General features: G+C 50.2%; 1 protein-coding gene across 4 annotated transcripts in view; it reads left to right on the plus strand.

Moving 5' to 3' along the window:
• The first annotated feature begins 20,778 nt into the window (after nt 1-20,778).
• Nucleotides 20,779-25,784, plus strand: part of IL6ST (interleukin 6 cytokine family signal transducer) — a 104,182-nt gene continuing 99,176 nt past the window's right edge. For 3 of the 4 annotated variants that reach the window (XM_077462704.1, XM_077462705.1, XM_077462707.1), the window contains exon 1: nt 20,779-21,024. The gene's annotated coding sequence lies outside the window, so the exon portion shown is untranslated. The remainder of the gene's footprint in view (nt 21,025-25,784) is intronic. The other variant, XM_077462706.1, reaches the window with a different exon arrangement.

The following is a 25,784-nucleotide window of genomic DNA, read 5'->3' on the forward strand; positions in this document are numbered from 1 at the left end:
CTTGATTTTCTGATAATGTTCTCATTCTTAGGTAGGCAGAGGGGCGTTGCTGTTCTCATGTCTGGTTGTCTGGCTTTCCTTCTAGTTTCATTCTCAGGTTGGGCCGTCTTGGCACCCATACCGATATCAACCATGCCTGCACTCACTTACAGATGTCGTTTCACCACTGGGCTCACCCTCGGGTCGGAAGCAGACGTCAATTTTCTTCAGTTGACATCCTGTTGCATTGAGGCCCTGGTTACCACCCTGGGATTTATACTCTCTCATGGTGTGTCCTAAGCCACGGTCCTTAGGTGGTAGGTTGGGGGACATCGTCATGATTCTGGATTCCACTCTCAGCTCCGTTCTCTTGTCTAGGAGGTTCTTGGAGTACTGCTCAGGGACATCAGTCCAGTCATCTTTGCTGATCCCCGGTCTGGTCAAGGGGGGAAGGGGGGGGGCTTTAGTCACTTTGGGCATGGCTGGATCATGCCATGGGACTCATTTCCCTGGGTTGGAGTCTGTTTCTCCTTCTTCGGTGCAGGATTCGGTCTCAGGCAGTAGCATGACCTGTTCGCATCCGGTGGGACCAATCTGTCTTGGTGTCTCCATGTTGATGATACTCATTGCCATGGCACCTACTCTATCACATCAATCGGGCAGTCAGCTTTTCCTCTCCTATCTCTGGTATTTTTGGCACTTATCCTCTCACTTCTGCTTGCCAGGTATGGGTGTTCCACGGTGCTTCTTCTGGTGTCCGTTGTGGATTTTTCAGTCTGCTAGGCATCTTCTTGCAGGGGATCCTCGGGTCAGCCCTTGTTCCCTTTTCCCCATGTATCCTCTCATTCACAAGCAGTTCTTTCTCATGTCTGGGTTACCTTGGGCATCAGGCTCATCCTATCCTTCACAGGACATTCATTTGGGGTTTGCTTAGCTTGCAGGCTCCAAGGGGGGTTTCTTCTCACTTCCAGGTCAGGAGTCAGTGGGTTCTACTCTCACAGCGGATACTTACCGGTTGCTCACAGTTGGCATTTGGGCATACGTCATTTTATGGATGGGATTTTTACCTTCCCTTTTCCACCTAAACTTGTGTCTTTTTGCCCTCTTTTCAGGCATACTGACCAGCCAGGCCTTGGCACACCTCAGGCCTTGTTTCTTATGTAATATCGCATTTCCCACTTGAAGACTCCGATTACAAATAGAAGTTGGAGCATAAAGATCATCTTTATCAAGTTGACTCTTCCGACCAGTGACATCTTAAGACGGGACCAAATTTTTGTTTTGTTTCAAATTCTATTTAATAGTGTGGTTAGGTTAAGGGAAATATAGTCAAGAGGTTCCAACGTGACCTGTATACCCAGGTACTTCATACCCGTGGACACCGGCACGCCATGTATTAGCCGCCCTCCACTGTCCGGATTGGCATCCAGCAGCAGCAGGGAGGATTTGGTCCAGTTTATAGTCAGTCCTGAATAAACCCCAAACTTTCCTATTGTCTCCATAGCCTCCCGCTGGGAATCAGAAGTGTCTCTCAGAAGTAGTATAGCGTATAGCATGATTTTTTCCTGAAAACTCCCATACTGGAAGCCTTGTATCCTCTGATTTGTTCTAATCAAGGATGCCATGGGTTCGATGGCCACGGCGAAAAGGAGGGGCGACAGTGGGCAACCTTGCCGAGTGCCCCTGTGCAGGGTGAATGGGGCGGATATGTGTCCCGCCTCTCTGATAGTCGCCCGGGGTGAGCAGTATAATAGCTTCTCCCATGACAAGAACCCTTCGCCGAAGCCAAACTTACCCATGACAGCCCATAAATATTCCCACTCCACGCTGTCAAACACCTTGTGGGCGTCCAGAGAGAGCAAGGCCCTGTCACCCACATTCTCTCCCTGTGTTTGAAGATTTAGGTAAAGCCTACGGAGATTAATGGCTGTAGACTTTTGGGGCATAATGCCTGCCTGGTCCGAGTGTATGATGGAGTAGATGACCCCATTCAGTCTCAAGGCCAAAACCTTGGCCAAAAGTTTGATATCATTCTGTAAAAGTGATATCGGCCTATATGAGCCCGGGTCTAAGGGGTCTTTACCCGGTTTTAGGAGGAGAACAATGTTAGCCCTGGTCATGGATTCGGGCAGGCTCTGGCATTCCCTTGCGTAAAGAAACCTCAACAGGCGAGGCAGAATTGCCTCCCCATATTGTTTGAAGACCTCCATTGGGAGACCGTCGTCCCCTGGGGCCTTTGAGTTTGGAAAGAGGCCAAGAGCCCCTTGCAGTTCCTCCAGACTAATTGGAGAGTCCAGGAGTGCTCTGTGAGAGTCAGAGAGTTTAGGCAGTTCAATTCCCTGCAGGTAATCCCGTAAGTCAGTGGTCAAATAAGTCGCCCTGGATTTGTACAAATCCGAGTAAAACCTCACCAGTTCTGCCATAACCTGAGGCTTGGTGTTTACCAGCCTCCCCCCCCCCTCAGTGTGCAACGCTCCAATAGACGGAGACATCTGGGAGACCTTGACAATTTTGGCCAAAAGGCGGCCCATTTGCTCTCCCTCCTCATAGAAGGCCTGCTTGTTGAAAAATATTTTCCTGTCAGCTGCTTCCCTGGAAATCCGGGTAACCGCCTCCTGCGCGGCAAGCCATGCCACCCTAGCTGTCTCAGAGGGGTCGGCAATGTAATCTGCCTCTAGTTGGCTTACCAGTCGTTCTGTCTGCTCCCTGATAGCATGTGATTTAGATTTGATCTCCGCCACCTCAGTGATCAGGAGTCCTCTGAGATACGCTTTAAACGTCTCCCATGCAAGCCCTAAATCAGGGTGGTCCTCATGTCGTCTCCAAAACTCAGAGATCTCAGTCAACACCCTGTCATGAGAAGGAAATAGATTAAGCCAAAACGCATTGAGTTTTCATGGTGCCCTCGGCAAATCCGTGGCCGGCTTGGCATACAAGGAAACCAATAGGGGCGAATGATCTGATATACCCCTCACCAGATATGTAATGTCCTCTAATAAATGTGTTGCTTGGGGTGAGCAGAGACACAGATCAATTCTCGACAGAGAGAGATGGGCCTTCGAAAAACAAGAAAATTGTTTCTGTAGTGGGTTACGATTGCGCCACGGATCAGCCCATCCAAATTCCTCCGTAAACTTCCGCAATGCCGTTCGAGTCCTCGTGCTGGAAGCTGCCGGAGGCGGATGCTTATCCAGGGCTGGATCCATGTAGCAATTGAAGTCTCCCACAATAATAAAGGGTACATCCGAGTGGCCCAGTTGATACGTCAGCAGAACCCTCATCACCTCTGTCGTGAAAGGAGGTGGCACATATATAGCAGCAATTATACAATGCAATTGGTAAATTTTACACAGTAGTATCACATATCGTCCCTCAGCATCTATCAATTTGTCCAACAGTTGAAATTCTATGGTCCGATGCACCAGCACACGCACCCCCCTGGAATAAGAGGTGTGAGTGGAATGGAATGCACTACCCACCCAGGAAAATCCCAGGCAGGAGACCGTCTCCGGCACCAAATGAGTCTCCTGCAGTGCATAAATTGCAGGGGAGTATTTTTTAAGGATAGTGGTTACCATGGATCACTTCAGAGGATTCTGAACGCCCCTAATGTTCCAAGACAACAAAGATACAGTACTCATCAAGATAATCGCTCATAGATATGACAGGGTAAGGCATCGTGTGTACCCTAGGCGCTTTAGGGTATGCATATGTGTGGGGCGCCAAGTGTGACAAAATCGTGATACCTGAGTTCCAAATAAAGGAGTCCGCTGTGGCATGAAAGGCAAAACAGAGCATAACATAGTTCCTCCTGTACGCCTGCCGGTTCCTACTCAAGCTGAAGCTGCGGCAATAACAAATCAAAAAAATAAGAGTCATAACTGCCAAACAAAAAATCTCCCAGTCCCCGTGGGTGCAGAGAGGGTAACACTCTCCAAAGAGCGAGAGAGGTCTCTCCAGCCGACAGAATAGGGGGTAAGTGTCATTCAGTTGAACGGGGGAAAACCGAGATAAAAAGTATACAAAAAAACGTGGGTTGAACATTCCCAAAATTCCAAATGTCTCTTTGGTTAAACTACTAAATGTTCCAATCCAAAGTGCTACTGAACTGAATTCAAGTTAACTTCACTTGCTCTCATCGCTTGTGGAATAACAGTAGGTAATGGCTTCCCAGCCCAATTATGTGATAATCACCGCTATACGATCATGCTTATATGGAGGCCTGGTCAGTCTCCTTCTGCTGCATTTCTTCCCGCTTGTCTGGTAATGTGTTTGTTGGCATCCAACCACGCCTCGGCAGCCGCCTCAAAGAAGTGGGATTGGCCCCCCGCCGTAATCAGTTTTGCCTGGAACAACATGGCGTATGACGCTCTAAGCCTTTGCAATCGTTTTTTAACATCAGTGAATCTCGCTCTGCGTTTCTGTATCTCAGCTGAGTAGTCAGGATAGAATGAGATGCGTGCCCCGTTATATTGGATATTGCGTCGCTCTTTTGCCTGGCGTAGCACTATTTCTTTATCCTTAAAGTTGAGTAACCTAGCTATCATAGTGCGGGGCGGGTGCCCTGGTGGAAGAGGCCTGGGCGGCACCCTGTGCGCGCGTTCAAACGAGTACAATGGGGTGAACACATCTTTCCCAAACACCTCCAATTGCCATTGTTCAACAAAATCTGTGGGGTCCCTACCCTCCGTCTTCTCGGGGAGCCCCACAATACGGATATTATTCCGTCTCAAGCGGTTTTCGATTTCGTCTGATTTCAGTTCATTCGCTCTAGCAATCCTGGCTGTAATTTGTGTATCCCTCAGCAGGGGTGTCAGCTTGTCCTCTATCTCACTAATGCGGCCTTCCGCCGCGGTAGTGCGCTCCCTCGTTTTCTGTAGATCCTGCCTGATAAACCCCAGTTCTTCCTTCAGGCCACCAAACTGATCCTGCAGAGTATGAACTGAAGCAGTGCATCGCTGCACTGCCCTTAGTATGTCTGCTAGGGAGGGCTGAGCTGCTTCCTCTCCCTCATCCTCCTCCTCCATGTCAGGAAGGCTCTGGCTGGGGGACGCTACAGGGCCCTGTGCATGGCTCCCCTCCTCCTGCTGAGTGTGGAACACCGCAGGGGTGGCCGACATGTCCTCCCCACTCCCCTGGTCCGTCTGGGCCACAATTTTCTGAGCGTAGTATAACATGTCCCTCGGGAGGTCCTTCACTGTACTCGTAGGGGTGTTAGGAGCCTTACCGGAATCTTTAGGCTTCTCCTTGCCACGAGCGCGCTGTGATAGAGGAGCTGCGGTGCCATGTTGGGAATCTGGCGTTCCAGCCTCCGCGTGTTTTCGGGTCAGCATGATCTCCACAAACCTCGGCCGCGACACCAGGCACACCAGTGGGGACCCCTGTGCTGAGTTCAGCCCGATTTCGGGTGCTTTAGCTGGCTGGGAAGAGGATCTTTGCAGGATCAGTGTGGGAGCTCCGTGATGCACGTCCTCTCACATGCCGGTCTCGGACACGCCCCGACATAGGGTCTTTACCATGTGATCAGCTGTGCCCAATCACAGCTGGTCAAATCGTAACCAGGAAGTGCCGTTTATCGACTTTTTTCCTCTATTCGCACCAGGGGCGGATCCAGAGTCTAATCTCGGGAGGGGCACTGCTATAAAATATGTTTTTTGGGGGGCAATTTATATGGGAAATGGCTGGTATTGGCGCTTCAATCATTACGGCACCATGGTTGTTATGGTGTCAGGATGATTGAAGCGCATTATTTCTATTAATACATTGTAATATAAAATTAAATGGTTCAACTCACCATATTGCAGAATCAGTGGGAGCCCTGAGGATGTCACTTGCCATGTCGCCTGCCACCAAATGTGGATTGTCACTTGTCACCAAATGCGGATTGTTACTTGCCACGTCACCTGCCACACATTGCGGATTGTCACTTGCCACGTAGCCTGCCACACATTGCAGATTGCCACTTGCCATGTCACCTGCCACACATTGCGGATTGTGACTTGCCACGTAGCCTGCCACACATTGCAGATTGCCACGTCACCTGCCACACATTGCGGATTGTGACTTGCCACGTCACCTGCCACACATTGCGGATTGTCACTTGCCACGTCGCCTGCCACCAGATGTGGATTGCCACGTAGCCTGCCACACATTGTGGATTGCCACTTGCCACGTCACCTGCCACACATTGCGGATTGTCACTTGCCACGTTGCCTGCCACACATTGCGGATTGCCACTTGCCACGTCACCTGCCACACATTGGGGATTGTCACTTGCCACGTCACCTGCCACACATTGCGGATTGTCACTTGCCACGTTGCCTGCCACACATTGCGGATTGCCACTTGCCACGTCACCTGCCACACATTGGGGATTGTCATTTGCCACGTCACCTGCCACACATTGCGGATTGTCACTTGCCACGTTGCCTGCCACACATTGCGGATTGCCACTTGCCACGTCACCTGCCACACATTGCGGATTGTCACTTGCCACGTTGCCTGCCACACATTGCGGATTGCCACTTGCCACGTAGCCTGCCACACATTGCGGATTGCCACTTGCCACGTCACCTGCCACACATTGCGGATTGTCACTTGCCACGTTGCCTGCCACACATTGCGGATTGCCACTTGCCACGTCACCTGCCACACATTGGGGATTGTCACTTGCCACGTCACCTGCCACACATTGCGGATTGTCACTTGCCACGTTGCCTGCCACACATTGCGGATTGCCACTTGCCACGTCACCTGCCACACATTGCGGATTGTCACTTGCCACGTTGCCTGCCACACATTGCGGATTGCCACTTGCCACGTAGCCTGCCACACATTGCGGATTGTCACTTGCCACGTCACCTGCCACACATTGCGGATTGTCACTTGCCACGTTGCCTGCCACACATTGTGGATTGCCACTTGCCACGTAGCCTGCCACACATTGTGGATTGTCACTTGCCACGTCACCTGCCACACATTGCGGATTGCCACTTGCCACGTAGTCTGCCACACATTGCGGATTGTCACTTGCCACGTCACCTGCCACACATTGCGGATTGTCACTTGCCACGTCACCTGCCACACATTGCGGATTGTCACTTGCCACGTCACCTGCCACACATTGCGGATTGCCACTTGCCACGTAGCCTGCCACACACTGCGGATTGTCACCTACTGGTTGTCTTTTGTTGGGTCCCAGAGTGAAGATAGGCAGCAGAGAGATGATGCAATCTCTCTGCTGCACACAGCTTCCTACACAGTGAGGGTGGAACTGGAGGGATGCAGGGCAGTGAGAGATGATGTCATCTCCCTACTCCCCTGCCTGCTGGCTTCCTGATTGGCCAGCAGCCCTCCTAAGCCGCCCAGCTGCCCCCCCCTCACCCGTCCACTCAGCGCGGGTACCCGCGGAACCGACCGCGATTGGACCCGCGGAACCGGCCGCGGGTACCCTCGGAACCGGCCGCGATTGGACCCGCGGAACCGGCCCGCGGGTACCCGCGGAACCGGCCGCGATTGGACCCGTGGAACCGGCCGCGATTGGACCCACGGAACCGGCCCGCGGGTACCCGCGGAACCGGCCGCGATTGGACCCGCGGAACCGGCCGTGCTGTCATTAGCTGGCGGTATTCTCGGAGGGGGCAATTGACCCGTTGCCCCCCCCCCTGGATCCGCCCCTGATTCGCACTGACATGGTGCAGGTAGAGGAGAGCTGATATGCAGTACATTGATTATCAGTGCAGACTCACCAGGGATGCCCACCTATGCCCCTAAATAGATGCCCACCCATGCCCATAACAGATGCCAATCAGTGCCCATAAGTAATCCCTGTCAGTGCCCTCATCAGTGCTGCCTATCAGTGCCATCTATCAATGCCCATTATTGCCCCCTGTGCCGTCCATCAGTGCCATCTAAAAGTGCCCATCAGTGACACCTATGAGTGCCCATCAGTGCTGCATATCAGTGCCCATCAGTGCTGCATATCAGTGCCCATCAGTGCTGCATATCAGTGCCCATCGGTGCTGCATATTAGTGCCTATCAGTGCCGCCTCATCAGTGGCCGTCAGTGCAGCTTCATCAGTGCCTGTCAGTGAAGGAGAAAACATACTTATTTACAAAATTTTATAACAGGAACGAAGAACTTTTTTTTATTTGTTTAGCAAAAAATAAAAAAAACAGTGGTGAGCAAATACCACCAACAAAAAGAAAGCTCTATTTGTGGGGAAAAAATGCAAAAAATTTTGTTTGGATACAGTGTTACATGACTGCGCAATTGTCATTCAAAATGTAATAGGGCTGAAAGCTGACAATTTGCCTGGGCAGGAAGGGGGTGTAAGTGTCCTGTATTTTAAGTGGTTACACATCTCCACAACTTTATCCCTGACCTGACTGGTGTGTTCCTTGGCCTTTGTGAAGCTGTTTGTTTACTAAGGTTTTCTAACAAACCTCTCAGGGTTTCACAGAACAGCTGTATTTATACTGAGATTAAATTACACACAGATGGACTCTATTTACTAATTAGGTGACTTCTGAAGGCAGTTAGTTCCATTAGATTTTAGTTATGCCGCGTACACACGTAGCCGCCTATCCGGCGGACTTAGTCTGGCGGACTTCCCGCCAGACTGTCCGTTGGACTTTCCGAACGGGCTACTTGCCCACACACGGCACTTTTTCAGCGGACTAATACGGCGTACTAAGTCCGCTGTACTATCCGCCCTACTTTTGAAATGAACGGACTCGCCCACGCACACGGAGGAAAGTCCGTTCATTTCGAGCACGTCTCCAGGTAGGCGGGGCCCACGAAGGAGACATCGCTGGCCCCGCCACCTGGTATGAACTTAAAGGGGAACCCCAACGCCGAAAAAAATCGGCGTGGGGGTTGCCCCCAGGTCCACATCAGACCCTTGTCCGAGCACGCTACCCGGCCGGCCAGGAAAGGGGGGGCGAGTGAGTGCGCCCCCCCTCCTGAGCCGTACCTCATCAACATGGGGACAAGGTGCTTTGGGGTGGGGGGGCCGCGCGGCCCCCCTTCCCCAAGGCACCCCCCATGTTGAGGGAACGCGGCCTGGTACGGCTCAGGAGGGGGGGCGCTCGCTCATCCCCCCCTTTCCTGGCCGACCGGGTAGCGTGCTCGGACAAGGGTCTGATGTGGACCTGGGGGGGACCCCCACGCCATTTTTTTTCGGCGTTGGGGTTCCCCTTTAAGTCCATACCAGGTGACGGGGCCAGCGACGTCTCCTTCGCGGGCCCCGCCTACCTGGAGACCCGCTCGAATGAGCGGACTTTTCTCCGGGCGGGAAAAGTCCATTCATTTCAAAAGTACGGCGGACTGGCATACACACGGCCGGATTGTCCGCCGAAATGCGAGTCCGGTGGGAAGATTGGAGTGCAAAACTACTTTCTAAGTCCGCCGTACTTTTGGGTCAAAAGAGTATGCCGGAGGCTACACACGGTGGGATTGTCTGGCGGGCTTGAGTTTGCCGGACTTTTCCACCCGATTGTTTGATCGTGTGTACGCGGCATTAGGGGTATCAGAGAAAAGGGGGTTGAATATAAATGCATGCCACACTTTTCAGATATTTATTTGTAAAAAAAATGGAAAACCATTTAACATTTTCCTTCCACTTCACAATTATGTGACACTTTGTGTTGATCTATCATGTAAAATCCCAATAAAATACATTGATATTTGTGGCTGTAACATGAAAAAATTGGGAAAATTTCAAGGGGTGTGAATACTTTTTCAAGGCACTGTAAATAAAATAAAAAAATTCCAACTGCTTCTCTGTAACTTGTTTTTGTGGGCAGCTCCCAGGACAGACTCACAATGGGTGCACACAGGGTAGCTCTATACTAATAGGAATGTGACATTCCCGGAAGTGTTGGATCTCTGCCATATTTACTGTGGTTAGAACATCAAATATTTCAAGAAAAAAAAAAGTAAAGACTGTTGACAGAGTCCACCAAGCTGAGATCTTGGTAATAATTATATTGGATCAATGTAAGAATGCATATGCCATACTTGTGGGACTGCTGTGGAAGCCGAGAATGATTGTAGTTATTGCCACTACTACAGTGACTGTCTTCCAAGTGCCATGCTGAGCGGCTGCCCTTCTGCATAGTAACCAAAAAGGGTTGTTTTCTCGGCATGGGCATTCACAGAACATCTTGCATTTTTCTCAAATCTTTAATTTGTTCTCTGATTGGACAAGGTGGAAATCATGATATCACCAACATGCCTCTCTGTCTCATCTAGCCAGAGAATGCCTTGCATTCACAGATAAAAATGCAAGGTGTTCTGTGAATGGTGCCAAGCACGTGACCCCCTGTGATTACTGTGCCTGAAGACAGTGGTTATCACTGTAGTAGTGGCAAGCACAGCAATCCCAAAAGTATGGTCAGTGATGATAGTCACAAGACAAACTGAGGGGGGAATGTCCCCTGCAGTAACACAGGCTGCAATAAAAACTCAGCAGCTGTTCTAACTCTTACAGATTCTATAAAAAAAGGACACTTTAATAATAAAAAAAAAAAAGGTGGTTCAAATATATCTCCCAACTTTTTGAGATGGGAATGAGGGACACCTATCAGCAAAAGTATACAGGCATAGGACACACCCCCTTGAAGCAGAATTGTACAAAAAAACAAGATTGGTTAAACCCACAAGTGCTTTTTTTACCACTACTATTCCTTTATATTGGCTTTTGGAATTTACAAATGCAGCAATTTAGAAATCAGATGAAAGGTTTAGCACTGGGAAACACTTTTTGATTGATAACATTTTCCTTTTTTTTTTTTTTATAATTATCCATCTAGGTGTTTTTACAATCATACTGAATACAATGAAATATTCCCGGTGACTTTGAATATAGTATATCATCGTTATCCAGGAAAAGTCAGTTTCCTTCCACTCTGCTGTCTCGTGGCCTGTTTTGGATGAAGCAAACTATGCACTTCCCTTTTCTTGGAATTTTCCTTTCCATTCCAAGGCCTTTTGTGGCTTACGGGAAATGTGTAAAACAAATATTACTTGTAAACTAAAATAAGCAAGCTTCACTAACGCAAACTCATGTCCATGATATTTATTTTATTTTGTGTTTTACAGGCACTGTAATCCACTTCTAACAGATCAGAAAAAATGAAACCAATTTCTGTGCAAACAAAAATAAAACTTAATATTTGCTGGACAAGCCATTTCTTGGATTATGGTCATTAAAAAAAAAAAAAAAAGTTTCTGTTCAATCTGTAGCCAGCTACATGGGCGTAGCATAAGGGGTTGCAGGAGTAGCATAAGGGGTTGCAATCGTAACCCCACCTCTAGCTCCAGGGGGCCCCTGCAGCATCCCTGTCATAATATCATATCCTCCACAAAGTCCAGCTCCGATATGCCCTAGGGCCCTATATGATATGCCCTAGGGCCCTACAGCCACGCTCCAGTACTGGGCTTCCACTTTGCCTTCCAGAGTCCACACCGCTCTGTTCTCATTGGCTGGGGAGAAGCTGTGAGCCATTTCCTGAAGGAGCACAGGGTGAGAAAAGCCCAGCATGGGCAAGTGTCTGTGCTGTGTAAGGAGGAACTCTGGAAATGCAAAACTCTTAAGCCATTTTGAGTATCTGGACCCCGATGCAAAAGTCAACTTTTGCATCGGGGTCCAGAAGCTTCAAGCTACACCTCTGGCCAGCTATTTTGTCAAACAGCAGAACAATTTCTCTGCCTTTCAGACATAGTAGCAGTACAATGTACAGCACACACCAGAATTCTCTTCCTCCCGCTCATATGAATACAAACATTCCCTGCAAAAGCAGTTACATGTTTGGTCAGATACTTCAAAGAATCTTGTATTCATAAAGGGATGCTGAGGCTGCAGCTTTTCTTAATACAGATCTATTTTTACATTCCCTCACACTTAAAGAGGAAGTAAAGTCTTCCTTTTTAATTGTACCTACGAGTAAACCTATAATAAAGCTTACCTGTAGGTACTGTAAATATCTCCTAAACTTGCACTGTTTAGGAGATATTTACTATATACGTCATTGGCATCATTGGCACACGCACTCTGAAGAAACGGCCGCTGGTGCTGTTTCTTCAGGACCCTGTACCGTGACCGTTAGCTCCTGTGTGCTTGTGCGGGAGTGACGTCATCGCGGCTCAGGCCAATCACAGCGTACCTGGAAGAAGCTCCGGGGGAAATTTCAGCCATCTCAGCAGTGTGCGAGTGCCGCTGAGAGAGCTTCGTTCTAAGGTAAGTGTGTCATACTGAGCTAGTATGCAATGCATATGTCTTTGTCTTACAGGTTTTTTTTGGGGGGGGGGTTAACAACCGATTTAACCACTTAAGGACCGCCCCACCTACATATATTGCGGCAGGGTGGCCCTTAAGCACAAAATCACTTACCTGTACGTAATTCTTTGGATCAGCTCTGGGGCGCACGCGTGCCACTGGAGCTGTGATCTTGCTGTGATTGGACACAGCGGGAGCCAATCAGCGGGACCAGCCGGCCACCCACGAACGTTGACAGGAGAGGCAGAACGTCGGTCTGCCTATGTAAACAAGGCAGGCTGCCGTTCTGTCAGAGAGGAGGAGAGAGATTTTGTGGTCCTGCTAATCAGAAACACAGATGTCTCTCTTCCTTCAATGAGTCCATCCCCAACACAGTTAGAAAGCATTCCCTTAAACGTTTGATCACCCCTGATGTTAACTCCTTCCCTGCCAGTGTCATTTATACAGTGACAGTGCTTTTTTTTAGCACTGATCACTGTATTGGTGTCACTGACCCCAAAAAGTGTCACTTAATGTCAGATTTGTCCACCACAATGTCGCAGTCACGCTAAAAATCGCTGATGGTCGCCATTACTAGTAAAATGAGTAAAAAAATAAAAAGTCCATAAATATATCCCATAGTTTGTAAACACTATAACTTTTGCGTAATCCAATCAATATACGCTTTTTGGGATTTTTTTTACCAAAAATATGTAGCAGAATACAAATTGGCCTAACTTGATAAAGAAAACCCCCGTTAGACTTACCAGTAATGGTATTTCCAGAAATCTTCCAGGACAGCTGTCATGGTTATGCAATAGAGTTCTTCTGCTTACCTGTCTCCATGTGTTCATTTCTAGAGACCAGCCGACCCTCACCTGACTGCTTTTATAATCCATTCTCTGGCATGGCTCCACCCTAGCTCCTATCAGAGAACTCTATATTAACCTGTGCACTGCAGGCCAAACGTAGGGTCCACAACCTTGCGGTGCACTCCTGATCCCTACGGTGTGCATCTGTCACCTGGCCTCAAGGTGACCTGACAACAGCTACTTGAGAGATGATTGGCTCCGCCTTCTACAGGAAACATAAATCAGATACAATTTAACCACTTCCCGACCGGCGCATGCCGATGTACGTCGACAGAATGGCACGGGCAGGCATATTGGTGTACAGATACGTCCATTTTTAAATGCCGCTCTGCCGGCTCGCGTGCCGGTCGGGACCCCCGTGAGTCCGGTCGTGGGTCCCATGGACTCGATTGCCGCGGGCTTACCCGCGATCATCTCACAGGGCGGCTGAACGAGGAGATGCCGTTGTAAACAGCATCTCCCCGTTCTGCCTAGCAACAAGTGATGCTAATCTCTGCTCCATGTGATTGGAGCAGAGATCAGTGTTCACTAAAACAAAGCCCAGCCCCCCCACAGTTAGTAACACACCCCTAGGAACACTTAACCCCTACACTGCCACCCACTGATTAACTCCTTCACTGCCAGTGTCATATACAAAGGAATCACTGCATTTGTATAGCAGTGATTGCTGTATAAATGACGATGGTCCCAAAATGTGTCAAAAATGTCCGATGTGTCCGCCATAATGTCGCAGTCACAATAAAAATCGCTGATCGCCGCCAATACTAGTAAAAAAAAAAATATTAATAAAAATGCCATAAAACTATCCCCTATTTTGTAAACGCTATAACTTATTGCGATTTTTTTACCAAAAATATGTAGAAGAATACGTATCGGCCTAAACTGAGGGAAAAAAATTTTTTTATATATATTTTTGGGCGATATTTATTATAACAAAAAGTAAAACATAATGCACTTTTTTCAAAATTGACGCTCTATTTTTGTTTACAGCGCAAAAAATAAAAACTGCAGAGGTGATCAAATACCACCAAAAGAAAGTTTTATTTGTGGGAAAGAAAGGATTTCAATTTTGTTTGGGAGCCACGTCACACGACAGGGCAACTGTCAGTTAAAACGACGCAGTGCCGAATCCTAAAAAGTGGTCTGGTCTTAAGCCAGCAAAATGGTCCAGTCTGAAAGTGGTTAAAAGGCCCCTCCCTTTCCCCTGACCCTCGGCTGTACGAAGATCAAGTAAACCTCAACCAAAAGTGAAGTCAAAAGAGGAATAACAGAGACTCATTAATACACCACCACCAGGTTAAAATAAGAGGACCAGTGAAACAAGAATAGGGTGGGAATATAGACGCTGTCCTGGAGGATTCCTGGAAATACCGGTACCGGTAAGTCTAACGGAGGTTCCCCCCCCTCATCTTCCAGGACAGCTACTTGAGAGGATAAGGAAGATCTATACCTTAGGGAGGGATGACAGCCTGAAGTACTTTCCTTCCAAAGGAGAGGTCCTGGCTGGAGAGCATCTGGACTCTATAATGTCTGAGGAATGCATGATGAGAGGAGGTCCAGACAGCAGCTTGGGAAATATCTTCCCATGATGCACCTGCTCTTTCTGCCCAAGAGGCAGCTAGCGACCTAGTAGAGTGAGCCCTAACTCTGGAAGGAGGGGCTTCTCTAATCCATTTGGAAATGGAACCTCTAGAAGCCTTGGAACCCTTTTTGGGACCACTAAAAGTAATCAGTAATTGGGAATCTTTCCTAAATTCACTAGTAACTTCTAAGTAGTGTAGAATAGTGGTCATCATCCCTGTCCTCAGGGCCCACCAACAAGCCAGGTTTGCAAGATAACTGAAATACATCACAGGTGATATAATTTGCTGCTCAGTGATTGCAGTATTCTAGTCTGCATCTCCCCAAAGTAATACATAAAATCTGGCCTGTTAGTGGGCCCCGAGGACAGGGTTGATGACCATTGGTGTAGAAGACATCTTCTTAAATCTAAAAAAAACAAACCTTTCTTCCTCCGGATTCCTGGGGGAGAAACAAAAGCTAGGAAGGACTCTGTGGAAGTCATACGAAACTTTGCGCAAATACAAAAGGTCAGGCCTGATCACTACTCTGTTGTCTAAAAAATCCTTAAGAAAGGATCTTTACACGAGAAAGAACTTAAATCAGAGACCCTTCTCCCAGAAGTTATCGTTAAAAGGAAAACCATCTTAAGGTGACTGATTTTAAAGAGGAGTCATGCAGTGGCTCAAAAGTGGTTCTGGTAAGGGCGTTCAATACAACGACAAATCCCAGGGGGGAACCTGCTTCACTACTCTGGGTGTACGTCTAGCCCTAGCTAGGAGGAATATCTTAATTAAAGGCTCCTCCACCAGTCTTTTCTCCATGAACAGAAATAGGGCAGCAACCTGAACCCTAAGGCCGCGTACACACGCGCGGACTGTTCGCCCAACCTTGTTCGTCAAACAGTTTGACAAACAGTCCGCTCAAAATTAGCATGAGCGGACTTGACCACACACGATGAACGAACAGTCCGCTGAAACCGTGCGCGATGACGTGAACGGCACGTACGACGGGACTAGAAAAACGACGTCCTATACACTGCAATGCAACCTTTGGCGTGTAAATCCTTTCTGAGCATGCGCGGAACTTAGTTTGACGAACAAGCCTACACACGAGCGGACTGTCCGCTCAAACCAAGTTTCAGCGGACAGTTTTACGGGATTTCCGAAAAACTTTGTTCGTCAGACTGTCCGCTGAAACTGTCCGCTGAAGCCCACACACGAGCGGACTGTCCGCTGAAACACTGTTCAGCGGACAAAGTTGGGCGAACAGTCCGCCCGTGTGTACGCGGCCTAAGAGTGCTGACAGCAAGCCACTTTTTCACTCCCCTCTGTAAAAAGTCCAGAACATAGCGAATAGAAAACGAGTCTACCCCAGCCCTTTTTTGCCAGGCTACAAAGGTCCACCAAACTTTGCCATAAATCTTCCTTGTGACTAACTTATGGCTGTCTAGAATAGTTTCAATAACAGTAGCTGAACATCCTTTCAATTGTAGAATGCGCCACTCAGCCTCCAAGCGCTCAGATGGTGAATCCGAGGGTTTGAAATTTTCTGCAAACGAAAAAAAGCCATGACCTCGGCCCAGGGGCGGATCCAGGGGGGGGGCAACGGGTCAATTGCCCCCTCCGAGAATACCGCCAGCTAATGACAGCACGGCCGGTTCCGCGGGTCCAATCGCGGCCGGTTCCGCGGGTACCCGCGGGCCGGTTCCGTGGGTCCAATCGCGGCCGGTTCCGCGGGTACAATCGCGGCCGGTTCCGTGGGTACCCGCGGGCCGGTTCCGCGGGTCCAATCGCGGCCGGTTCCGAGGGTACCCGCGGCCGGTTCCGCGGGTCCAATCGCGGTCGGTTCCGCGGGTACCCGCGCTGAGTGGACGGGTGAGGGGGGGCAGCTGGGCGGCTTAGGAGGGCTGCTGGCCAATCAGGAAGCCAGCAGGGAGGGGAGCAGGGAGATGACATCATCTCTCACTGCCCTGCATCCCTCCAGTTCCACCCTCACTGTGTAGGAAGCTGTGTGCAGCAGAGAGATTGCATCATCTCTCTGCTGCCTATCTTCACTCTGGGACCCAACAAAAGACCACCAGTAGGTGACAATCCGCAGTGTGTGGCAGACTACGTGGCAAGTGGCAATCCGCAATGTGTGGCAGGTGACGTGGCAAGTGACAATCCACAATGTGTGGCAGGCTACGTGGCAAGTGGCAATCCACAATGTGTGGCAGGCAACGTGGCAAGTGACAATCCGCAATGTGTGGCAGGTGACGTGGCAAGTGACAATCCGCAATGTGTGGCAGGCTACGTGGCAAGTGGCAATCCGCAATGTGTGGCAGGCAACGTGGCAAGTGACAATCCGCAATGTGTGGCAGGTGACGTGGCAAGTGGCAATCCGCAATGTGTGGCAGGCAACGTGGCAAGTGACAATCCGCAATGTGTGGCAGGTGACGTGGCAAGTGACAATCCCCAATGTGTGGCAGGTGACGTGGCAAGTGGCAATCCGCAATGTGTGGCAGGCAACGTGGCAAGTGACAATCCGCAATGTGTGGCAGGTGACGTGGCAAGTGGCAATCCGCAATGTGTGGCAGGCTACGTGGCAAGTGGCAATCCGCAATGTGTGGCAGGCAACGTGGCAAGTGACAATCCGCAATGTGTGGCAGGTGACGTGGCAAGTGGCAATCCGCAATGTGTGGCAGGCTACGTGGCAAGTGACAATCCGCAATGTGTGGCAGGTGACGTGGCAAGTGACAATCCCCAATGTGTGGCAGGTGACGTGGCAAGTGGCAATCCGCAATGTGTGGCAGGCAACGTGGCAAGTGACAATCCGCAATGTGTGGCAGGTGACGTGGCAAGTGACAATCCCCAATGTGTGGCAGGTGACGTGGCAAGTGGCAATCCGCAATGTGTGGCAGGCAACGTGGCAAGTGACAATCCGCAATGTGTGGCAGGTGACGTGGCAAGTGGCAATCCGCAATGTGTGGCAGGCTACGTGGCAATCCACATCTGGTGGCAGGCGACGTGGCAAGTGACAATCCGCAATGTGTGGCAGGTGACGTGGCAAGTCACAATCCGCAATGTGTGGCAGGTGACGTGGCAAGTGGCAATCTGCAATGTGTGGCAGGCTACGTGGCAAGTCACAATCCGCAATGTGTGGCAGGTGACGTGGCAAGTGGCAATCTGCAATGTGTGGCAGGCTACGTGGCAAGTGACAATCCGCAATGTGTGGCAGGTGACGTGGCAAGTAACAATCCGCATTTGGTGACAAGTGACAATCCACATTTGGTGGCAGGCGACATGGCAAGTGACATCCTCAGGGCTCCCACTGATTCTGCAATATGGTGAGTTGAACCATTTAATTTTATATTACAATGTATTAATAGAAATAATGCGCTTCAATCATCCTGACACCATAACAACCATGGTGCCGTAATGATTGAAGCGCCAATACCAGCCATTTCCCATATAAATTGCCCCCCAAAAAACATATTTTATAGCAGTGCCCCTCCCGAGATTAGACTCTGGATCCGCCCCTGCCTCGGCCATGACCTTTGAAAAGATTCTCGGGGCTGCTGGGAGACCAAAAGGAAGGGCTCTGAACTACCAATGAATGATCAGTGGACGGTGTCAGTAGATCAGTGGACAGTGTCAGTAGAGCAGTGGACAGTGTCAGTAGAGCAGTGTACCGTGTCAGTAGATCAGTGGACGGTGTCAGTAGATCAGTGGATGGTGTCAGTAGATCAGTGGACGGTGTCAGTAGATTAGTGGACGGTGTCAGTAGAGCAGTGGACTGTGTCAGTAGAGCAGTGGATGGTGTCAGTAGATCAGTAGATGGTGTCAGTTGTCAGTAGGACAGTGGGTGGTGTCAGTAGATCAGTGTTCGGGGCAAAGATCAAAAAGTCGTCCAAGTAAAGGACGATTTAAATTTTCTGCAAACGAAAAAAAAGCCATGACCTCGGCCATGACCTTTGTAAAGATTCTCGGGGCTGCTGAGAGACCAAAAGGAAGGGCTCTGAACTGCCAATGAATGATCAGCAGACGGTGTCAGTAGGGCAGTGGACAGTGTCAGTAGATCAGTGGACGGTGTCAGTAGGGCAGTGGACGGTGTCAGTAGGGCAGTGGACGGTGTCAGTAGATCAGTGGATGGTGTCAGTAGATCAGTGGATGGTGTCAGTAGGGCAGTGGACGGTGTCAGAAGGGCAGTGGGCGGTGTCAGTAGATCAGTGGGCAGTGTCAGTAGGGCAGTGGGTGGTGTCAGTAGATTAGTGGATGGTGTCAGCAGGGCCGTGGGCAGTGTCAGTAGATCAGTGGGTGGTGTCAATAGATCAGCAGACGGCACTGTGGACAGTGTCAGTAGATCAGTGGACGGTATCAGTAGATCAGTGGACGGGACTGTGGACAGTGTCAGTAGATCAGTGGACGGCACTGTGGACGGTGTCAGTGGATCAGTGGATGGCACTGTGGACGGTGTCAGTGGATGCCACTGTGGACGGTGTCAGTGGATCAGTGGACGGCACTGTGGACGGTGTCAGTGGACGGCACTGTGGACGTGTCAGTGGATCAGTGATGGCACTGTGGACGGTGTCAGTGGACGGCACTGTGGATGGTGTCAGTAGATCAGTGGACGGCACTGTGAATGGTGTCAGTAGATCAGTAGATGGCACTGTGGACGGTATCAGTGGACGACACTGTGGATGGTGTCAGTAGATCAGTGGACGGCACTGTGGACAGTGTCAGTAGATCAGTGGACGGCACTGTGGACGGTGTCAGTAGATCAGTGGACGGCACTGTGCACAGTGTCAGTGGACGGCACTGTGGACGGTGTCAGTAGATCAGTGGACGGCACTGTGGACGGTGTCAGTAGATCAGTGGACGGCACTGTGGACGGTGTCAGTAGATCAGTGGACGGCACTGTGCACGGTGTCAGTAGATCAGTGGACAGCACTGTGCACGGTGTCAGTGGACGGCACTGTGTACGGTGTCAGTAGATCAGTGGACGGCACTGTGCACGGTGTCAGTGGACGGCACTGTGGGCGGTGTCAGTAGATCAGTGGACGGCACTGTGCACGGTGTCAGTAGATCAGTGGACAGCACTATGCACGGTGTCAGTGGACGGCACTGTGGACGGTGTCAGTAGATCAGTGGACGGCACTGTGGACGGTGTCAGTAGATCAGTGGACGGCACTGTGGACGGTGTCAGTAGATCAGTGGACGGCACTGTGCACGGTGTCAGTAGATCAGTGGACAGCACTGTGCACGGTGTCAGTGGACGGCACTGTGGACGGTGTCAGTAGATCAGTGGACGGCACTGTGCACGGTGTCAGTGGACGGCACTGTGGACGGTGTCAGTAGAGCAGTGGACGGCACTGTGCACGGTGTCAGTGGACGGCACTGTGGGCGGTGTCAGTAGATCAGTGGACGGCACTGTGGACGGTGTCAGTAGATCAGTGGACGGCACTGTGCACGGTGTCAGTGGACGGCACTGTGGACGGTGTCAGTAGAGCAGTGGACGGCACTGTGCACGGTGTCAGTGGACGGCACTGTGGACGGTGTCAGTAGATCAGTGGACGGCACTGTGGACGGTGTCAGTAGATCAGTGGACGGCACTGCGCACGGTGTCAGTAGACGGCACTGTGGACGGTGTCAGTGGATCAGTGGATGGCACTGTGGACGGTGTCAGTGGATGGCACTGTGGACGGTGTGAGTTCTCTCTCTATTCCTGTTCTGGTGATAATCTAAAATGTGGAATTTTCTTTTAACTCTCGGTAATGGAAAAGCTTTTAGTTATACTTCATTCATAACTACGTCAGGTAATTACAACATCTATCCCATCCATATCCCACCCATATCCTGCCAGGCTGTGAGAACTGTGTGTGACCGAGGACAGCACAGAACGTTCGCTGACAGGGGAGGCGGAGTTTACTGGAAGTGTGATTGACGTGCAGCCAATGAAGGCGAGATTAGAGGGGCGACGGGCAGCCAGTCATAGCAGACACACAGCGACTAGGCGGGGAGCGTGTGAAAAACAGCCAATGCATGCTGCCAGCAGGCGGGAGGAGATGGGCGTGACGAGCTGTGAATCACAGCGTGTACACCGCTAGTAGGCGGGGCAGAGGGGAATACATTTTTTTTTGTGTTTTGAGGAAGTCACGTGGTGCTCTCCTCCAATTACGTGTAGCGGACTCCTGTGCTCCGCTTTCACAGCAATAATTGGGATGCTCGTCTGACGGGCTTAGCCTGTATAGGAGGCCGCGGGATGTGTGTGGAGAGGCCGGGGAGGAGGTGGAAGAAGAGTCCTGGGTGTGGAGTGTGAGCCGGATACGGCCTTCCTCTGGAGGAGTCACACCGGATCTGTGTGCTGTGCTGGTAAGTAAGGTGGTCGTGTTCAGTGTCCGAGCGTGGTCTGTGGAGGCCGGTCACACCCTTCTCTATAGGACGACCAGTCCGAGGAGAGACGAGACAGGACTTCTCTATAGGCACAGTGTCTGTGCTGACCTCATTCTCTCATCTCCTCTGCTCATCTCTTCCCCTCCTCTGCTCATCTCTTCCCCTCCTCTGCTCACCCCTCTTGTCGCCACTCTGCTCACCCCCTCTTGTCGCCACTCTGCTCACCCCCTCTTGTCGCCACTCTGCTCACCCCCTCTTGTCGCCACTCTGCTCACCCCCTCTTGTCGCCACTCTGCTCACCCCCTCTTGTCGCCACTCTGCTCACCCCCTCTTGTCGCCACTCTGCTCTTATAACTGTCCTGGTGATTGCTGGAGATGTTGACTCTACCAGTCTGATTATTGACAACCAGCTTAATAGAGAAAAGAAGGAACAACGTTGCCCATAGCAACCACATGTCTTTAATTGGCTGCCAGAGGAGCTGGGTCTGACCTGTCAATGCAGTATTGTTGGCTGGCGGTGTCTTTTATTACAGATGGATTTGTTGGTGGTTTGTGTTCTAAACTGATCAGGGATGTGGAAAGGAGAGGCAGTTTTTGGCAATAGAAGGTATCCCCCCCCCCCCCATTCCATTGTCTTATGTAAAACTGTAACAATAAACGTCTCTTATTTGCTTCTCCCCCCTGTTAGAGAGGAGAGGGAAATGTTATGTATTCCTAACAAGTATGGTTGTCGCCTTAAGACAGGAAGTGAGTTAATGGCAGAATTACCAGATTAACCCCTTCATGATGAAGGGTTAAATAAATCCCAACACCTAAACCCAGCAACGTTTGACCTGTGTTATTAGAACTGTAATTATCATTGGAATTACTTGGTCCATCCAGATGGATTGATTATACAGCATTTTATTTGGACCAACTTGGCTTTCATTTGGTGGCAATGGTGATGGATATCTATTGGATTTATTTATTTATTTATTATCAAAGAAAAACTGGAACACAATAGTAAAGTCATGTTTGTGGTTTTACAATGTAGCTGTATATATCTGGTTCTTATCGGTGTAGTAATCCCTAGAGATATACTGCACTATTGCACTCTAGGGGTGCACCAAAAGTGAAAAATGCACCAGGCCAAAAAACGGATACCGAAAATTATTTAAAAAATAATAATTTTTATACAGGAGATGGTCGCAGACTGTGGACAGGGTACAGGAGATCAATGCAGCATCACCAGTGCCTGTCAGATGCAGCCAGCCTGTGCAGGGAAAGAGAGAGGAGAGCTGCCACCGCCTGGTTGATTAGAGAGCCGGGAACATCACAGCTTTAATTTCAATAGCTGTGTGTACCCCGTCACATACAGCCCCTCCTCTCTGTCCGGGCACTTTGATAGACAGATCATCCATCCAATCCTGGGACGGGTGATCTATCAAAGTGCCCAGACAAAGGAGGGGCTGTATGTGACGGGGTACACACAGCTATTGACACTAATGCTGTGATGTACGTGGCGGCGACTCTCTTCTGTGCTATAGGACACCCCCATGATGGGCGGCACCAGCGGTGGGGGTGGAGCCCCACCCAGGCCCTGCCCCATTTTCGGCTCCATTATCAGCCTTATTTCTCTTTTGGCAAATATCCGAAAAGGCCGTTTTTGGCCGATATGTTTAGACGGACGAAATTTCGGTGCATCCCTAAGCAGTACAACTTGACGCACCGTTCCTTTTTAATACATAGTTGTTTAAGGGACATACTTATGGTTTTCCATGATTTGAGCTTGAAGATCTCATGGAGATAGTTGAACCAAACAGGTTTATGGTGAAAAAATTACTTAAGAGTGTGCCATTTTTAACCCCCCCCCCCCCCCCCCCCAAAATCATACGTACCCAGGTGGATGCAGCATTGGTCCGATGCTGCACCTGTTCCCCACCGGCTCTAACACTGAGAACCGAGCCATCTAACACGAGTCATGGGTCATTAAGGACGTGGCAGCCCCGCTATGTAACAACCGATAATTGCCACATTCTTTTGTTTACATTTCAGCTGTCAGTGGGGAATCCCGCTGCTGGCTGAAAGAACTGAGCCTAGTATTGGCACAGATACCGGTATCTTCAGTGGGTAATGTGATCCGAGCCGCACATGCGCAGCTTATACCCTGATTATGGCACACTCTGCATGCCGTAATGAAGTGATGCTTGTGCGCATGTGTGGGAGTGAGGTCGCCTTGGTCTGGCCAATTTAGCAGCCGAAGATCGGGGAAGATGGCAACGCTGTAACAGTACATCGCTGAAGGACTCTGTTTTTGGGTAAGTACATCAAAATGTACTAGTAGGCAGTGCCTACATACATGCATACATACAGTGCCTACGTACATTATGGCTTAAACCTGCTGGGGACCCATTGTTTTTGTCTTTATTGGCAAGTGTTTACTACCACTTTAACCACTTGCTTACTGGGCACTTAAACACCCTTCCTGACCAGACCAATTTTCAGCTTTTGGTGCTCTCACATTTTGAATGACAATTACTCAGTCATGCAACACTGTACCCAAATGAATTTTGTGTCCTTTTTTTCCCACAAATAGAGCTTTCTTTTGGTGGTATTTGATCACCTCTGGGGTTTTTATTTTTTGCGCTATAAATGAAAAAAGACCGAAAATTTTGAAAAAAAACGCATATTTCTTTGTTTCTGTGATAAAATTTTGCAAATTATAATTTTTTTTTCATAAATTTTGGCCACAATTTATACTGCTACATGTCTTTGGTAAAAATAACCCAAATTAGTGGATATTATTTGGTCTTTGTGAAAGTTAGAGAGTCTACAAGCTATGGTGCGAATCGCACAAAATTGATCACACCTGATGTACTGGTGGCCTATCTCATTTCTTGCGACCCGAACAAGTCAGGTAAGTACAAATACCCCCCCAAATGACCCCTTTTTTGAAAGTAGACATTCCAAGGTATTTACTAAGATGCATGGTGAGGTTTTTGATGTTGTCATCTTTTTCCCACAATTCTTTGCAAAATGAAGATTTTTTTTTTTTTTTTCTCACAACATTTTCAATGTAATAGGTTATTTCTCTCACATGGCATGTGTATACCACAAATGACACCCCAAAATACGTTCTACTACTCCTCCTGAGTATAACGATACCAAATGTGTGAGACTTTTACACAGCCTGACCACATACAGAGACCCAATATTGAAATAGCACCATCAGGCGTTCTAAGAGCATAAATTACACATCTTATTTCTCAACCACCTATTACAGTTTTGAAGGCCCTGGAGCACCAGGACAATGGAAATGCCCACAAAGTGACCCCACGTGGCACTGACGACACGTGGCACTGACGACACGTGGCACTGACGACACGTGGGGCTGGCAGATGGGGTTGGCAGATGTCGCTGGCAGATGGGGATGGGGCTGGCACTGGCAGATGGTGCTGGCTAATTGCTCTGGCTAATTGCTCTGGCAGGTGGCGCTGGCAGGTGGCACTGGGGCTGACGGATGGCACTGGGGCTGACGGATGGCACTGGGGCTGACGGATGGCACTGGGGCTGACGGATGGCACTGGGGCTGGCAGGTGGCACTGGCGCGTGGCACTGGCTGCACTGGTGGTGGCACTGGCAGGTGGCACTGGCGGCACTGGGGCTGACTGATGGCGCTGGCAGGTGGCGCTGGCAGGTGGCACTGGCAGGTGGCACTGGGGCTGACGGCACTGGGGCTGACGGCACTGGGGCTGATGGATGGCACTGGGGCTGGCGGCACTGGGGCTGATGGCACTGGCGGCACTGGGGCTGATGGCACTGGGGCTGGCGGCACTGGGGCTGACGGCACTGGCGGCACTGGGGCTGACGGCACTGGGGCTGACGGCACTGGCGGCACTGGGGCTGACGGGCGGCACTGGGGCTGATGGCAGGCGCTGGCAGGTGGCACTGGCACTACTGGCAGATGGCACTGGGGCTGACGGGCGGCACTGGGGCTGACGGCAGGCGCTGGCAGGTGGCACTGGCACTACTGGCAGATGGCACTGGGGCTGACGGACGGCACTAGGGCTGACGGCAGGCGCTGGCAGGTGGCACTGCGGCACTGGGGCTGACAGATGGCACTGGGGCTGACGGCAGGCGCTGGCAGGTGGCACTGGGGCTGACAGATGGCACTGGGGCTGACGGGCGGCACTGGGGCTGACGGCAGGCGCTGGCAGGTGGCACTGGCGGCACTGGGGCTGACAGATGGCACTGGGGCTGACAGATGGCACTGGGGCTGAGACTGGCACTGGGGCTGAGACTGGGGCTGACACTTGGATCGCTCCCTCCTCACACAGAGACAGCGTGTGAGGAGGGAGAGACACGGCAATGGGAGATGATCTCATATGTTTACATATGAGATCATCTCCCATTGGCAGCTGCGATCGCGCTGTGAACGGCGGCTATGATTGGCCGTTCACGGCGATCTGTATTTGCCTGTCTCCGGGAGACACGGCAAATACAATACTTCCGCGATGCACGCCCCCGGCGGCGCGCATTGCGGAAGTAAACACCAGGCCGTCCAGGGACGGCCAGGCGAAGGAAGCCGCCCACTCTAAGGCCGTCATTCGGCCATAGGGCGGGTGGGAAGCGGTTAACTTTGTGTATTAAAGGATATAAATTATATATCTTTATTTGATGTGACCAATTGGAAGTCTATATATGAATGGAACAGTCCCCACTGATAAAATATTTTGTAATTGTATCTTCTGTAGGTCGCA

The sequence above is a fragment of the Lithobates pipiens genome, unplaced genomic scaffold (genome assembly GCF_037356315.1).
Source record: "Lithobates pipiens isolate NorthernLeopardFrog02 unplaced genomic scaffold, aLitPip1_a1.2 Scaffold_3, whole genome shotgun sequence".
In the NCBI taxonomy this organism is placed as follows: Eukaryota; Metazoa; Chordata; class Amphibia; order Anura; family Ranidae; genus Lithobates; species Lithobates pipiens.